At 45.4% G+C, this 16,612-nt stretch overlaps 1 protein-coding gene across 1 annotated transcript in view; it reads left to right on the top strand.

Moving 5' to 3' along the window:
• Positions 1–16,612, top strand: part of KIF26A (kinesin family member 26A) — a 138,490-nt gene that overhangs the window by 87,890 nt on the left and 33,988 nt on the right. The gene's annotated exons all lie outside the window — the stretch shown is intronic.

Below are 16,612 nucleotides of genomic sequence, written 5' to 3'. Positions count from 1 at the left end.
GTCTGCACCGCTGACTGGGCTGTTAAAAGTCCGGTTGGCTGCCTGTATCAGGGCAGGCAGGGTGCCTGCCTGGCTCTGCGTGACTCCAGGGAAGCTGCCAGCATCTCCCTCTGGCTCTTAGGCATAGGGGCGGCCATGGGGGCTTCACGCGCTGCCCCTGCCCCAAGCGCCAGCTTCACAACCTCCCAGTGGCTGGGAACTGCGGTCAATGGGAGCTGTGGGGGTGGTGCCTGCAGGCTGGGGCAGTGCACGGAGCTGCTTGGCCGCCCCTCCACCTAGGAGCCAGAGAGACATGTCGCCACTTCCCGGGAGCTGCCTGAGGTAAGCGCTGCCCGAAGCCTGCACTCCCGACTCCTGCCCATGCCCCAACTGCTTGCCCCAGCCCTGAGCCCCCTCCCGCACCCAAACTCCATCCCACAGCCCGTACCCCCTCCCGCACCTCAACCCTCTGTCCTGCCCCAGAGCCCCCTCCCGCACCTTGAACCCCACATTTCTGGCCTCACTCCAGAGCCCGCACCCCCAGCCCAGAGCCCGTACTCCCTCCCACATCCCAGCCTCCTATCCCAGCCTGGAGCTCTGGAGCTCCCTCCCACACTCTGAACCTCTTGACCCCCAACCCCCAGCCCGGAACCTCCTCCTGAACCCCAACCCCCTCATCTCCGCCCCCCCCCCCGAGCCCGCACCTCCAGCCCGGTGAAAGTGAGCGAGGGTGGGGGAGAGCTAGCGACTTAGGGAGAAGGGATGGAGTGAGTGGGGACAGGGCCTTGGAGAAGGGGCGGGGCAGGGCCAGGGTGTTCGGTTTTCTGCAGATAGAAAGTTGGCAACCCTAACAGTAAGTGTCCATGTGACCCTGCTGACATACATTAAAAGTTCCATAGGCCTTGGCTACACTGGCAGTGTACAGCGCTGCAACTTGCTGCGCTCAGGGGTGTGAAAAAACACCCCCCTGAGCGCAGCGAGTACAGCGCTGTAAAGCGCCAGTGTAATCAGAGCCTGCAGCGCTGCACACTCACTTGCAGCGCTGCAAGCTATTCCCCTCGGAGAGGTGGAGTACGTACAGCGCTGCGACTACACTCGCGCTTCACAGCGCTGCCGCAGCAGTGCTGTGAAGTCCCGAGTGTAGCCAAGGCCATAGTGTGCTTTGATCTGCCTTGCTTTGAGCTAGGAGTAGATCGAAGTGCACTAAGGAACTCTTAGTAAATGGCAACAGGATTCACTTCGTGCACGGCAGCCTAGTGGAGGTAGAGTTACACCCCAGCTTGCTGCGAACTAAGGGTATGTCTACACTACGAGAGTAGTTCGATTTTAGTTAAATCGAATATGTGGAATCGATATTACAAAGTCGAACGTGTGTGTCCACACTAAGGACAGTAATTCGACTTTGTCAGTCCACACTAACGGGGCAAGCGTCGACATTGGAAGCGGTGCACTGTGGGCAGCTATCCCACAGTTCCCGCAGTCCCCGCTGCCCATTGGAATTCTGGGTCGAGCCGCCATTGCCTTCTAGGTAAAAAAATTTGTCGAGGGTGGTTTTGGGTAACTGTCGTCATCCAACCGTCACTCCCGCCCTCCCTCCCTGAAAGCGCCGGCGGGAAATCAGTTCGCGCACTTTTCTGGTCAGTGACAGCGCGGACGCCACAGCACTGCGAGCATGGATCCCGCTGCGACCATCGCTGCAGTTGTGGCCGTTGTCAACGCATCGCAGCTCATCATCGACCTTTCACTGAGGCAGATAGAGAGAAATCAGGCGAGGAGGCTACGGCACCGGGGTGAGGACCTGAACTCCGAGAGTAGCACACGCCTGTCTGAAACCACGACACCCAGTGCCGAGGACATCACGGTGGCAATGGGTCTTGTGGATACTGTGGAACGGCGATTCTGGGCCCGTGAAACAAGCACGGACTGGTGGGACCGCATAGTGCTTCAGGTCTGGGATGAATCCCAGTGGCTGCGAAACTTTCGCATGCGGAAGGGGACTTTCCTCGAACTTTGTGAGTTGCTGTCCCCTGCCCTGAAGCGCAAGGACACCCGGATGCGAGCAGCCCTGACTGTCCAGAAGCGAGTGGCCATAGCCCTCTGGAAGCTTGCAACACTGGACAGCTACCGGTCAGTCGCGAACCAGTTTGGTGTGGGCAAATCTACCGTTGGGGTTGTTGTCATGCAAGTAGCCAAGGCAATCGTGAAGGTACTGCTGTCAAAGGTAGTGACCCTGGGAAACGCGCAGGCCATCATAGATGGCTTCGCCGCGATGGGATTCCCAAACTGCGGTGGGGCTATAGATGGGACTCACATCCCTATCCTGGGACCGGACCACCAGGCCAGCCAGTACATCAACCGAAAGGGCTACTTTTCAATGGTGCTGCAAGCACTGGTGGACCATAAGGGACGTTTTACTAACATCAACGTTGGATGGCCGGGCAAGGTTCATGACGCTCGCGTGTTCAGGAACTCTGGTCTGTTTAGACGGCTGCAGGAAGGTATTTACTTCCCGGACCACAAAATAACTCTTGGGGATGTGGAGATGCCTACAGTGATCCTCGGGGATCCAGCATACCCGCTAATGCCCTGGCTCATGAAGCCCTATACTGGCGCCCTGGACACAGAAAAAGAACTGTTCAACTACCGGCTCAGCAAGTGCAGAATGGTGGTGGAGTGTGCTTTTGGCCGTCTCAAGGGGAGATGGAGAAGCTTACTGACTTGCTGTGATCTCAGCGAAACCAATATCCCCATTGTTATTGCAGCTTGCTGTGTGCTCCACAATCTCTGTGAGAGCAAGGGGGAGACCTTTATGGCGGGGTGGGAGGTTGAGGCAAATCGCCTGGCTGCTGATTACTCCCAGCCAGACAGCCGGGAGATTAGAAGAGCCCAGCGGGACGCACTGTGCATCCGGGAGGCTTTGAAAGACAGTTTCCAGACTGAGCAGGGTCACCAGTGAATTTTAAGTTTGTGGACTCAGAACCTGAACTTGCCACCGTTTCTTTACCCAGTTACCGTTGACTATCCTCTCCAGTTACATACCCCCTTCACCCCCTTCCCAAAAAATAAAATCTGTTCTGTTTTGTTAATGAACACCGTTGTCTTTATTACTGTTTTCGCGGGAATGTTTTAAACCTGGGACGCAGACTGTGGCGGGGTGCGGGTTTAGTGTTGTGATGCAAATGATGCTTCTAAACTCCAGGAATGACGGGTTCCGCAGTGGTGGACTGGTTGTTTCAACAGAGCCTGCCAGCCCTCCTGGGCGGGACAGCGTGTATGTGTCGACTATGTGACTGTCTGGCAGGGGGAGGAGGGTTACAGCTCCCCTGCTGCGGGGCTCTGTGATGCATTAGATCTGTAACTGCCCTCCCCTGCCACAAAGTCACAGAGCAACCCCCCCCCCCAGAACATGAAAACCACCTCCCAGATTGAACAGGGTCACTAGTCACTGCACTGGGTATGTGTCCTGATCCTGGACCTGACCCCGCCTCTGTACCCTGGTAAAGGTGACTGTCCTGTCCAATTACCATGCCCCTTCCCCTCGTTCAGACAGACTCTCCTCCAAAATAAAATCATGGAAACAGTAATTAACAGAAACGAATATTTTATTATGAACCAGACATGAAACGTGGGGGTTGAAACTTGCACGGGGGCTTCTGTGAGGTGTGTAGGAAAGGACTTTTAAAATTTTGGGGAATGAGAGCCTTCTAGTGCTAGAGCAGTCTGCAGGGGTTGACTGAAAGTTTTAACGGCCCTTGCCGCCCCTCCTTCTTTGTACTTTGGGTGAGGGGGGTGTGGGACTTGGTGGCGGGGGAGGGCGGTTAGAGATAGACTGCAGCGGGGCTCTGTCCTGCTGCCTCCGGTCTTGCAGAACATCCACAAGGCGCCGGAGCGTGTCCGTTTGCTCCCTCAGAAGTCCAAGCAGCTTTTCAGTAGCCTGCTGGTCCTCCTGACGCCACCTCTCCTCCCGTTCCATGACTGCTCGGTGCATTTGGGACAAGTTCTCCCTCCACTGTGTCTGCTGGGCTGCCTGGGCTCAGGAGCAGCTCATTAGTTCTGAGAACATGTCCTCCCGCGTCTTCTTCTTCCTCCTCCTAATCTGCGCTAGCCTCTGGGAGTGTGCTGACAGGCTGGGTTGGGAGACAGTCGCAGATGTGTCTGTGTGAATGGGAAAAATGGAGTGAATTCCTGAGACAGATAAATGAAGTTGTGTACAAAGAACCTAGTCTTTCTCTGTGAACAAGACCATGCACTGCACCTCTCACATGCGCACTCAGGACAAGGTCGAATTTTCGGCCCTCGCCTTCAGTGCCTGGGGTCCTGCAGTGGTCTATCTGAGAAGCGTGGCAGGACACCTGAACTTCTGTAGCGTGCAATCATGGTAAGCCGTAGACTTCTGGCTGCTTAAAACTGTACTAGTAGCACTGGCCTCCTTTCACACTGAAAGCAATGCCAGTCTCTGCTGCCAGCAATCAGGACAGCATGAACTATGCCCCTGTCCCACCCCCTCACGGCTGTTCCAGGGAAAGATCCCTGTATGCTGCCCCTCTCCCTCCACCGCGTGGCTGTAAAGCAGTCCCAATACTAACATTCCCCTCCCTAATTCAAAGCAGGGTGTAATGAGCGACATCACCCTGCTGAGGATCTGGGAGTCCCAGAGCGAAAGGATGTTTCGAGAAAGCCTTCAGAAACCAGGGCCGTTTGCCGCTATGCTCTGCAGGGCAATGATACCAGAGTATCTGATGGTGTCGTGGCGCGGTAACGTGTCCTACCACGGAGGGCCCAATAAGATCGCCCTACCCAGGAACCTGATGAACAGGCTGGAAATGTACCTTCATGAGACCTACGAGGAGTTCTCCTATGAGGATTTCGCCTCCATCCCCGGCCATATTGACCGGATTTTCACGTAGGTGCACTGGGACTAAAGAGTGGAGCGTCTTGGGCAGCATAATCATGACTTACCGGACATTGTAAAATTTTTTTTAAATACTTGGGATTAAATTGTGAAGAGCCTAAGGCAGACAAATCATGAAAAACCCTTTGTTACTATTGTAAATATTCCAGTTTTTTTGCAGATAATTGTTTACATATTTAAGCACTTTAAGAAACAGCCATTGTTAATATTATAAATATTTCAGTTCTTGTAAAAATAAATGTTTAGATATTTAAAGCACTTACTGCTTGATCCTTCCCCTGATTCTGTCTCCGGGGTAAGGGATGGGGACGGTTGGTAGGGGATCTCGGTAAGGGTGATGAAGAGATCCTGGCTGTCGGGGAAATCAGCGGTGCCAGCGCTGTCGACTGCCTCGTCCTCCTCATCTCCTTCTTCATCTTCCCCGTCCGCTAACATGTCCGACGAGGAACCTGCCGCGGACAATATCCCATCCTCAGAGTCCACGGTCAGTGGTGGGGTAGTGGTGGCGGCCGCACCTAGGATGGAATGCAGTGCCTCGTAGAAACGGGATGTGTGGGGATGGGATCCGGAGCGTCCGTTTGCCTCTTTGGTTTTTTGGTAGCCTTGTCTCAGCTCCTTGATTTTCACGCGGCACTGCGTTGCATCCCGGCTGTATCCTCTCTCTGCCATGGCTTTAGAGATCTTCTCGTAGATCTTTGCATTCCGTCTTTTGGAGCGCAGCTCTGAAAGCATGGACTCATCGCCCCACACAGCGATGAGATCCAAGACTTCCCGATCAGTCCATGCTGGGGCCCTCCTTCTATTAGATTGCACGGCCATCTCTGCTGGAGAGCTCTGCATCGTTGCCAGTGCTGCTGAGCTCTCCACGCTGTCCAAACAGGGAATGAGATTCAAACTGCCCAGACAGGAAAAGGAATTCAAATTTTCCCGGGGCTTTTCCTGTGTGGCTGATCAGAGCATCCGAGCTCGGACTGCTGTCCAGAGCGTCAACAGAGTGGTGCACTGTGGGATAGCTCCCGGAGCTATTACCGTCGATTTCCATCCACACCTAGCCTAATTCGATATGGCCATTTCGAATTTAGCGCTACTCCTCTCGTTTTGGAGGAGTACAGAAGTCGAATTTAAGAGACCTCTATGTCGAACTAAATAGCTTCGTGGTGTGGACGGGTGCAAGGTTAATTCGATGTAACGGCGCTAAATTCGACATAAAAGCCTAGTGTAGACCAGGCCTAAGTGTTCGTAGAGACAAACCCACTGAATACTTGTCAGGATTAACTCATGAATGTTCATACAGTACTTTGAATATGTAAAATGCTATCTAAGTGCTAAGTAGTGAGCATTATCATTATTATTAAGCAAGGATCATTTGGATTCAGGCCCCCCAGCCAGAGGGAATTGGGATGGAGTAGGAGTACAAGCCCTAATGTCTGTATGATTGCTAATGGCCAGCTGGCTGGAATGCGCCATCTCATTAGGGAGCAATATCCTAGGGGTAAAACTGGTAGAGGTCCATTGAAATAAATACAGCTCTGCTGATTTTTTTTCTTCATCTGAGAATTTGGCCCAGAGATTGTGGAAGAAATCAGTTGTTCATGGAAAGGATGAGAAAAGGGGTTGGGAGAACACGAAGAGCGAGATCCTGAAGTTTTTTTTGAAGGATACAAGTCCTATTGAGTTCTAACATGCAGTATCCCTTAATCTTAATATAACTCATTTATCCTTAATCTAGTCTTGTGTAGACAGAGCCTACTGTCAGCCAAGAAATGAACTGAATATAGAAATCTGTGCCACTCAAGGGGTCACTGTGGACAGTTCTCTGAAAACATCCACTCAATGTGCAGTGCCAGTCAAAAAAGCTAACAATGTTAGGAACCATAAGGAAAGGTATAGATAATATGACAATAAATATCATAAGGCCACTATATAAATCCATGGTGTAATGATCTTGGGGTTCATTAAATAACAAACCAGTGAATGAGAAAAGAATAAAACTTTAATAAAACAAATTGGAGAGTGTCTCTGGAGAACTGCTGCACAAAGCACGTGGAGTTTCGAACCCCTGCGTCCAGGGCACATCTCCAAATTCCCACACTCGCAACACAGTCCCTTATGAGGGAATGTCTCCATATCACTATCTTTCATAAACATATCTCTACATCTTAAAGAAAAAATAATTAACTCTTATATTCATATATAAAAGCAGTTAACTATCTAATAACACATACATTAAATTCTCAACCCATCTAGTACATTTCTATAAACCCAATGTGTCAACTACCTAGAGAGGAGAGGTTACCAGCATATCTTTTTGGAGTGAGTATTTACCACTCACTTTCCTCAAATACCCCTTCTCCAGGCAGGTTAGCAAATCTCTCTGAGTCTTTCAGGATGTTTAATTTCCCGCTCTGATCCTCTCGGTATCAGCCTTTCATTAGAGTCTGAGTTGTTCTCTTGTTCCTTGACAGTTTCTCCTTTGTGCATTGATGATCAAGGATCAGTCAGATGGGAAATGCCAGAATCCACATCAGCTGTCAATGTGTTGGATCTTTCTGGGATTACTCATAGATCCCTTCGATTACGTCGAAATGTGCCCCCCTGGTCTATCTGGACTACATAAGACCTTGGATGCAGCTGTTCTTTAATGGTACACCTCTACCCTGAAATAACGCGACCCAATATAACATGAATGCGGATATAACGCGGTCAAGCAGTGCTCCGGGGGGGGGGGGGGGGGAGCTGTGCACTCCGGCGGATCAAAGCAAGTTCAATATAACGCGGTTTCACCTATAATGCAGTAAGATTTTTTGACTCCCAAGGACAGCGTTATATCGGGGTAGAAGTGTACTCCTTTGGCCCCAAGTATTAGAGTGTGCCAGAGGAATCACACCTCTATCACCTGAGTTAAGAGACAGGCTATCACGGGCCCGTTTGTCAAAATAATATTTCTGCTTCCACTTCTGATTTTCTTTCATCTTCTGTATGGTTTCATTGTTATGAGATTTCAGCAAGTTCTCAGTAATTGGTAAATTAGATCTGATCCTTCTTCCGATTAACAGCTGAGGTGGAGAAAAGCCATTCTCCAGAGGTGTACTTCGGTAAATCAATACAGCTTTATACCAATCATCCCCACTGTCAAAAGTCTTTTGCATAAGGTTCTTTACTATCTGTAGACCTTTCCACAAGTCCATTTGATGGGGGGTAATTTGGCCTTGATGTTTTGTGATGAAAATCCCAATCTATGGCAAATTGCCTAAAATCTGCACTGGAAAATTGCGGCCCATTATCGCGAAAGACTTTATCTGGAATTCCCTGTCTGGAGAAGATTCCCTTCATGCCGGCTATCACTGACTTACTGTTAGTACTGTGCAGTGTGCAAATTTCTGGATACAGAGAATAATAATCTGTGACTGTTAAATAATTATTTGATCACCAGGTAAATAAGTCAGTGACGACCTTTCTCATAAGTCCTTTGTGGAACTGCATGAGGTCTCAGTGACTCTGCTTGTTGGCATGGCTTGTATTTGAAGCAGGAAAAGGAGTTTCCTACTAGATTAGTGATGTCATGATTGATCCGCGGCCAATACAGCGCACCTCTTGCTCATTGTTTGCACTTCTCAATTCCTAAATGACTCTCGTGGGTCTTCTGTAGCATTTCTTTTTGGAGACTCATTGGAAATACAACCTTACTGCCCTTGAAAATCACCCCATCTATCACAGTAAATTCATGTCAGCAATTCCAATAGTCTCTTATACATAGACAGTAACTGCTTATTTCTTCAAGCTACCCTTTAATTATCACTTCTTTAAGGATCCCCAATGATTCATCTTTCTCCATTTCCTCTTATTTGTTGTAGTTTCCTGTTAGCTATGGGAATTGACTTTATAATCCGATCTACATAGGCTTTCATCTCTGTCTCTAGTCTTCTCTGGTTTTGTGGAAGCCACTGCTCTGGAAAGTGCATCTGCAGTGAACATGAATTTACCGGGCATGTAGATCACAACCAACTCATACTTTTGCAGCTTTGTCATCATTCTTTGAATCCATAAGGTACAGTCATTTAGCGGTTTGCTAAATAACACTATCAGGGTCTTGTGGTCTGTTTCAACTTCCACTGTCTGTCCATAAATATACTGATTGAATCTCTCACAGGGCAACAATATTCCTAAAAGCTCCTTCTTGATATGTTCATATCAGGTTTCTGCCTGTCAGTCAGTCATTTGGATGCATATGCTACTGGTTGTCAACAATCCTCATGCTTCTGTAAAATCACTGCACCTAACCCAGACTGTGAAGAATCTGCTGAAATTTTAATAGACCTTCCAGGTGCATAGAACTTCAACACAGCTTCTTGTATCAGTTGTTGTTTTAAACCTTCCCATGATTCTTCCTCTTCTGCACCCCAGTACCATTCATTTTTATTCCCTAGGAGTTTTCTCAAAGCTGCTGCTTTGTGGATAGATTAGGTATGAATTTACTGAGGTAATAACCATTCCCCGGAACCCTTGGACAACTTTCTTTGACTGGGGATGTGGCATGATTTCAATGGCTGAAATCTTCATCTTATCAGGTTTTACATCTTTGTTGGAAATAATATCCACAACAAAAGTCAGTTCTGTAACCCCTAAAACACTTCTCCCTATTTAGATTGAGGTTTGCAGTTCTAGTTGCAACTAGGACTTCTCAAAGTCTACGATCATGCTCCTCTTTCGTTGAGCCCCAGACGATTATGTCATTAATATGTCCATAGATCATATGTATGGTTTTGTGGTACACTTCTGGTGCTGAAGCTATGCCGAAGGGTAAGTGTGAGAATCTGTATCTTACAAATGTGCATAGTTTGGAACTTTCTTCAGTTAATTGTAGCTGCCAAAAATGTGGGGATGCATCCAATTTATTAAAATATTGAGCCATAATCTCTTCTCTGCTTGGTAGTTTGAAATGTTCTCTTTTTATAGCCTTGTTGAAGTCTCAGGGATCTAAGCATATACATAGCTGGCCATTACTTTTCTCCACAATGATGAGGGAGCTCAACCATTCTGTTGGCTCATCCATGCTTGCAAGCTCAGCCTTGAGTTTATCATGGAGTGCAAATGGCACCTTTCTATATGGATGGATAACTGGAGGTACCTGCCGGATTGTATATTCACCTTGCAAGCAACCCAAACCTTGAAACACATAACGATATTCCTGAAAAGAGTGCCTCATAGCAAAGTTCAGTATGCTCTTGTAGTGAGAGCACACGTTTTACCAGATTGAATTTCTCACATGCGGCCAGGCCTAAAATTGGTGTCGCCTCCTTTGGCACTCAAAATACACACACAAACTTCTGTGCCTGGTGCTCCATGTGCTTTTCTGGTACCTCCCTTTGTCTCTGCTTTCAGTTGCAAATGCAGGACTTAACTTCAAAATGATTGCAGTTTCCTTCTCATTCAGCCCTTCTGATGCCGTGTGACGATCTTGGGGTTCATTAAATAACAAACCAGTGAATGAGAAAAGAATAAAATGTTAATAAAACAAACTGGAGAGCATCCCTGGTGAACTGCTGCACACAGCCAAGTGGTGTTCCCAACCCCTGCCTCTAGGGCACATCTCCAAATTCCCAAACTCAGAACACAGTCCCTTATGAGGGAGCATCTCCAAATCAGTCTTTCATAAACAATCTCTACACATGGTACGATCACACCTTAAATACTGCATGCAATTCTGGTCACCCCTTCTCAAAAAAGGTATATTAAAACTGGAAGGGCAACAAAAATGATTAGAGTATGGAATGGCTTCTATATGAGGAGAGATTAAAAAAGACTGAGACTGTTCATCTTAGAAAAGAGACAATAAAGGGGGATATGATAGAGGTCTATACAATCATAAATGATGAGGAGAAAGTGAATAAGGAAGTGTTTTTTACGCCTTCACGTAACACAAGAACCAGGAGTCACCCAATGAAATTGATAGGCAGTGGGTTTAAAACAAACAAAAGGAAGTACTTCTTCACATAACTCACAGTTAATCTTTGGAACTAGTTGCCAGAGAATGTTGTGAAGGACAAAAGTATAACTGGGTTCAAAAAAAGAATTTAGATAAATTCATGGAATTTGATAAATCCATCAATGGCTATTAGCCAAAATGGCTAGGGCTGCAACCCCATACTGTGTGTGTCCCTAACCCTCTGTTTGCCAGATGTTGGGACTGGATGACGGGATGGATCACTTGATTGCCTTGTTCTGTTGATTTCCTCTGAAGCGTCTGGCATTGGCCACTGTCAGAAGACAGGACACTGGGCTAGATAGACCATTGGTCTGACCCAGTATGGCCACTCATATGTTCTTATGGATGCCTGGGATTGGAAATCTTTCATTTAACTTGTAGACATTCTCAGAGTTTTGTTAAAAATTATTATATGAAGACCAGGCCAATGTTATGTGGGATTTTTTATTTTTTTTTATTTTTTGCAGCAAGTGTACTGTGCTACAGTTCCAATTTTAGAAGCACAAATCAAACAGTTCCAATTTTAGAAGCACAAATCAAATACAAATAGCTATAATATTACTAATAATGCCAACAAAGTTTATCTGTGTGCTGCGGAAGGCTCAGGGTAGACTGCTAGAGGGTGTATTGTAAGGACATCCGTCTATTTATTGTCAGTATTGACGAGTAATTAAGGAAACAATAACTGGAACTGCAGATACAAAGACGGGCTCTGTGACTTTTCCTGGTGCTTCCTTTCAAGTTGCTGTGCAGTGGGAAGCAGGTAAAAGAATAGCTGTTAAACAACACAGTAGTAATTGCTAAATTTGTTCTGGCATTGTTAGATGGGAATTGGGGAAGAACAAATGAGTATGGTTTTTGAATAGAGAGTAGAAATAATAAAGAGTAACCCAGATCCAAAACTCCAAAAACTTTTTTTTGGGGTGGGAGGGAGTTCAGAATCCAGATTAAAAATTTCTCTGTAAATATCTGTAATGGGCCAAACCGAAACACTGCCTGTGAACACTTCAAAATGAAGGCTGTTTAGTATATGGACTGAAATTTTACAGCTCTAGCTCATCCCTAGCCTTGATCCCCCATTGAAGCCTCCAGGAACCACTGCTATGCAAATAATAAACAAAAATGATCTCTGAGAGATATGGATAAATAATATAGATTTGAAAACAGAGTGCAAAAGCTCTGTTAAAAATCTAAGTAATTACTGGTAATGAAATGTATCTTCTTTAGTTTATTTTTGGCAGTGTGGCTTAAGAGCTAGAATCAGGACTCCTGGAGTCTATTCCTGACTGCTAGTGATTTGCTCTGTTACCATGGGCGCGTCACTTAAATTGTCTATACCTCAATTAACCCATCGACATAATGTATATAATGGTAAGCTTAAGAATACTGCTGTGAGGAAATGTTTGTAAAATGCTTTGGAATCTTCTGAGGAAAGGCATTACATATGCACATAGTTTCAATAAAGCCTCTATATTAGGTGTTTTTGATTGTTTGTTTTGTAATGATATCGATATGCATTACAAGGGAGTGCAATTATGGCACTTACTCTCACAGCTATAATGTCCATAGATTGTTTGGTTAATTTAAGCTTTAAGAATCAGTATTCTTAAAGCACGTTCCCTTGGCTCACACCGCTTCCCGCAGCCCCCATTGGCCTGGAACGGCGAACCGCGGTCAGTAGGAGCTGCGATTGGCCGAACCTGCAGACGCTGCAGGTAAACAAACCGTCCCAGCCTGCCAGCGGATTTCCCTGACGGGCCGCATACCAAAGGTTGCCGATCCCTGGTATAGAGCCTTTACTGTACAATTAAATGTCTGAAATGCCACATTAACTTTTAAAAATGTGTATTTCTTTTAGTGGGTAGGGTTTGTAGCTCCGTTTATTGTACATCCTTGCTCCCCAGGTGCTAAACATTAACTAATTGATCTTCTTATCCTTTGCCTTGTTGCCTCATCCATGCACAGCAGAAAACCTAATATTCTGTAAATTGTGTGGAGGAAAGAGTAGGTTAGAGACTGTCCCTTGTCACTTGATATTTGAGTGCTCCTTCATGTGCCATATATTAGTTTTATTTTCTGCCATGACACTTAGCTATGAGGAAAGAACTCTCCAGAGTGTCTTAAAAGACAACTTCTATTAAAGATGAAAAGAGTTAAGCAAAATGCAGCCAGTAGATCTCACAGCTAGAAGGAAAAATAATATACACCAGTGTCTCAGTAGCTTTAATTGGAAAGGGAGAGAGGCATGAGAGTGCGGAGTCCAAGACTTAGTTCCATTGCAAGGATTTTTGATAGAGGATTAGATAAACAACATAAGTTAGGTGGGGAAAAGGAAAAGGGGCTGGGATGGGGGAGGGGAGAGTGAGAGTATGTGTTTATAGTAAAGCTCCTCAATACAGTACCTGGAAAACCATCATAGAAAAATGATAATAATACTTAGCTTTTACATAATGATTTTCTCCATAGATCTCAAAGCGCTTTATAAAGAAGGGTAAACATTGTTAGCCCCATTCTCTAGGTTGGTAAATTGAGGCTCAGTGAGTCACCAAAGGTCACCCAACAATGTGGTGGTAGAATTGAGAACAGAATTCAGCTCTCCTAATGCCCGCCCCTGTGCTGCCTCCCAAGATACAAAAGGGCAGAATTTTCAAAAGCTAATTTTTCCCTTTTGCAGGAGCAGTTTTGTGGGCACAAATTAGACCTGCAAAAAGGAATGCTGGGCTAGGGTTTGGCTGAAACTTTAAGCCAGATGTTCAGTACTGGTCTGTTGGGTACAAGTTATGGAAAATCCAGCATTCTTAAGCATTTCAAAAGTAGTTTCTTATGAATATATACGCTGTTATGAATTTTCCTGAATAAGCAGTGTTGGTGAAGTCTGATGCGGTTTTGCTATTTATCCAGGCCTACAGCCATACCAGACTGGGTTGTGTTTTGGCCTACTTAGGATTTGGATGGGAGACCACCAAGCAGAATGCTGGTGCTGCAAGAAGTGATGTTGGGGACTCAGTACGTGGCACTGCTCCCTCAGGCTTGGTGTTGAAGTCCAAGTCTGGTATTAAGTGTACTGCACTGCTGGCTTTGGACTGCGATATACATTACTAAGATTCTGACCAATTGTGATCTTGAATGGACTGATGGCACTCATTGCAAGAACTGAGGCTCAGGAAAAGCTCACTCTTTTATCCAAATTCCAAATGCTGATCATTACTTTTCACTTATCTAAATCCCTCATGCCTTTTCAGCTGGATCCATTACTTTCATCTTCTGAAAACACTGATGTGGCTGCTGCAGAATGTCTGTGATGGTTCCATCCCATAAGTGGTTGCATTTCAGCCTTGGGCATGAACGCGTGTGCAGGTGTAACTCACTAAACTTTGATTATAGTACGCAAGCACTTTGGGGTGCTTGTTGGGTAGCAAAGATGCTCTATAAACACAGGCCTCATAAAAATATCTAGTACTGCAAGTGCCCTGGTCCTTGTTATAATGCTGATTATTCTCTAGGACAGCTATTCCACTTCCTCTCCTTTTCTTCTTTTCTGACTCCCTGGGTGGACATGCAGTCCCTGTGCCAAATTTCCAATAAGTATTCTGCTCCAAATTCTTAGAAAGAGAATATATCAGTACTAAAACACTTAATTGCTTGATCTAACGTATGGCACTGTGCCTGTTTAAATTACATGAATGGTGGAGATGCACAGTGTGTGTACTATACAAGGGAACGGTCTGAAATTTGTTCTTTCTCCATATGATAACTTAAAAGGTTAGGCCCGGTTGTGTTGTCTTTCACTTGCCTCTTTAAATGGGCAGCGTTCTGTAAGCTGGCTCTTTTGGGAGATATCAGACCTCAGTATGGCCTTTTTTGTGCACCTTAACTTATCTATTAGCACTTGATCTGGGTGCCTGAATAAACATGGGATGTGTAAGGCCATTCTTCATATCCCGTTCTCTTTCACATATGATTCCCAAGGGGATTCCTGCAGCAGACTTTATGGAAATAATAAGTATTTCATCAGGACTTCATGTATATCTTGATTGTAATTTGAAGACATTCTCTAGAGCTGTTTTTATAATTTCTGCAGTGGATCATAGTGTGAAAACAAAGAAATAAACATTATCTTTCATATTAATCAGCAATATGATTAAATAACTACAAGAGCTGCTTGCTGCTTGGCTACAGAAAGTAATGCCAAGTGTGGTACCACAATGGACATACCCAACAGATTGAGTCTGTTTGCTATACAGTCAAACCATATATTTAGGACACATTTACATTTTAAATTTACAGTTGCAACTATTGTGCTCCTGAGCAATTGGTTTGTCTCATCTCCTGCTTCAGAATTTAGAGATGCATTTTCAGAAATGAATGGGATTTTAGCAGCATAACTCCCATGATGGGATTTGTGCAGCTAACTCAGGCTGCACTGCTACTGAAAACTTAAGGGTTCATTATCACTGCTTAGAAAGTCCAGTGGGAATATAGATGTTCATTGGCATTTATGATTGCCTGGAGTTTGCTGCTTTTATGTTATGAAGAAATGCAACCGGTCATTGTGCTGATCTCTGTACAGAGAACACAATCTATTGTTTAGAGCTAAGAGATCTGCATTCTAATTCCTGGCTCTGCTACTGACTAGCTGTATAACTTTGTGCCATATTCTAGAGATAATCCTGGGACAGGGCAGTTATGTGCCACCCCTTGTGACACAGTCTGTCTCGTAACCGCTCTCTGCTTCAGTTTCTCCATTTGTACGAGTATAATAATTATTGATTGATAGGTGTGTTGCCAGACCAAATGTTTGTAAAGAACTTTGAGATACTTGGATGAAAGGTGTGATACAAGTGTAAATTATTAACAATAAAATGATTAATACTAGGCTCATACTCATAAAATAATGACTTTAGAGTGACAGGCTTTTGTATAATGGGCCCAATCCAGTGAATGGTCCATCTTCAGAACTCCCTTTGACTTTGGTGGAATGCTTGTAAGGTTGGGCCCAAAGGTGTCAGCACTGTAACTTATTGCATCTTTACTTATTTTAATCTTAATAGTGGTACAGACATTAAATTGAGCATCTCTTGGCACTGTTGCAGAATGTGTCTCTGTGTGCTCTCCACTGATGGTCTCTGGGTCAGATCCCACACTCCTTATTCAGGAAATCTGGCCAGTGAAGTTGGGAGATTTACTCGTATAAAAGTGTTCAGATCTGCAGCCCGTGGATACACTGGAAAACTGGTGAGCGGAATGGGTAAAATCCTAGTGCCACTGAAGTCAGTGGCAAAACTCCCAGTGACCTCAGTGGAACCAGGATTTCACTCCCTAGGCATGTGGAACATGCACATGAATGTATCTCTTGTTTTAAGTTCACAGGTTGATTTTTAGAACATATGGGTTTTGCTCTAGAGCCTAAGTTTTATTTTGGTTCATTGATATCCTGCTTGGTGCCATCATTAAGGATTAGCAGAAACCTTGATTCTAATCCCATTCTTATTCACAAAGAACAGAGTTACAATTTTAATTGTACATTTTAAATGTTTTCCTTCTTCATCTTTTGTGTTTTGAAATTCTGCATTTCAAAAGCAGGATCGTTGTTGTTTGGCACATTAAAGCATGTCTCTTTAACGGATTTTCCTTTTAATGAGGAAAAATGGAATTAAGGGGGAAAAACAAATCTGTCTTGAAGGGATTCTCTTTTATCTAACCGTTTTCAATGCAGCCAATGGTAGAGAGTCTTG

Source organism: Emys orbicularis, chromosome 4 (assembly GCF_028017835.1).
Source record: "Emys orbicularis isolate rEmyOrb1 chromosome 4, rEmyOrb1.hap1, whole genome shotgun sequence".
Lineage (NCBI taxonomy): Eukaryota > Metazoa > Chordata > Testudines > Emydidae > Emys > Emys orbicularis.
The sequence above is the reverse complement of the archived record's forward strand: the minus strand, read 5'-3'. Positions and strand labels throughout refer to the sequence as shown.